Raw genomic sequence first — 1337 nt, forward strand, 5'->3', positions numbered from 1 at the left:
TTAGTCCTACAATCCACACACGCACACACACCCACACACACACACACACACACACACACATGAACACCACACCCCCCCTCCTGGACACACCCCTGGCCATAGCAAACGCTAAATCTTCAGGAGGTTGCTTGTTGTGCACAACATTTTCCTGGAAACACCGCATCCTCTCGAGCTTCTAATTACACTCATGTAACAAATTTAAAACAATTTGTTGCTGTGGGTTATATCTATAGTTAAAAGTACTCATCTTTTTAGGTCCCATGAGATAAAACATGGGACAGTTATCGAAGAGTTATCGACGGTTTTCAGAGATAAGAAGAGAAGAATGTCTGAAATTGATCAAGCTTACCAGATGTTTCTTAGCCATGATGTTCTGTGTAATTCAGGTCTGTAAGATGTAAATCCGTCTCTGATACTGAAGCTCCTGCTCACTTTACTCGCACAACTAATAAACTAATCAGCAGCTCAGCAAATCGCTAACTAGCACTGGAATAAATGGGCGCTCCCCATTTGTTCTCTCTCTTTCCCACCTTCCTCAAATGAAACTAATTACTTACTGACACACTGGGGGCAAGAAGAAACAAGTGAACGGAGAGGGAAAGTGATAGTAAACGAGGGAGAAAAAACAGAACATTAGGTGAAAGAGAGAAGAAGCAGCAGGAATAGACTTGTCCTGTTTTTCTGGCTGTTATTACCTTGGTTCAAGGTGTGCAGGTAGAGAGGGAGAGGCAGAGAGACCTGAGGGAAGAGAGAGAAAGAGAGAGAGAACGAGTGAGAGAGAAAATTAGTCAGAAAGAAAAAGAAGAAAAAAGAGATGGAGAGATAATGAAAGAGAGGAAGAGTGAAATGCTCCGGGCGTTGATTATTAACACACCAGCAACAGCTGCTCATGAATCATTCATGTCAAATCACACAGCACATCGCTAACAGCAGCAGTACAGGAACATGCACTAATGTAACACGCATTCATATAAAACAGCAAAATAACAAACAGGAATATTAGCCTGCACCCCCTGACACTGATGGCTATTTACCACAGAGGAAACTTAAAAGTCAACCCTTTTTATGAGAAAACACTGACTCAACCTCACACCTCCACACTGTTTTTCACTCGTCGCTCGACAATGGAAAATTCTGTCCTTTGGACCTTTGAACCCCAAATGTGTGACTTTGTTTAAAGGACTTTCTGCTCCTTTAGAACATTTTTATTTTGTTTTATCGTGAAACTCCACTCGAGCCACCTGTTTTATCTCCCATCTCCCTAAAAGCTCACTTTTGACTGGGCTCTTTCTGGAAGCCTACTGAAGAGCAGCACACTGTACTTATGAGCTGCTCTC

The 1337-nt window shown here is 42.3% G+C and overlaps 1 protein-coding gene across 2 annotated transcripts in view; it reads right to left on the reverse strand.

Annotated features, from left to right (window-relative positions):
- The window catches only part of LOC102194488 (tyrosine-protein phosphatase non-receptor type 7-like), a 13796-nt gene extending 13141 nt beyond the window's left edge, over nucleotides 1-655 (reverse strand). The window contains exon 1 of one of the 2 annotated variants that reach the window (XM_005748224.1): nucleotides 350-655. The gene's annotated coding sequence lies outside the window, so the exon portion shown is untranslated. The remainder of the gene's footprint in view (nucleotides 1-349) is intronic. The other variant, XM_005748222.2, reaches the window with a different exon arrangement.
- Between the last annotated feature and the right edge of the window lie 682 nt (nucleotides 656-1337).

This window comes from Pundamilia nyererei, unplaced genomic scaffold, assembly GCF_000239375.1.
Source record: "Pundamilia nyererei isolate P.nyererei 1_Seehausen unplaced genomic scaffold, PunNye1.0 scaffold00216, whole genome shotgun sequence".
NCBI classification, from domain to species: domain Eukaryota; kingdom Metazoa; phylum Chordata; class Actinopteri; order Cichliformes; family Cichlidae; genus Pundamilia; species Pundamilia nyererei.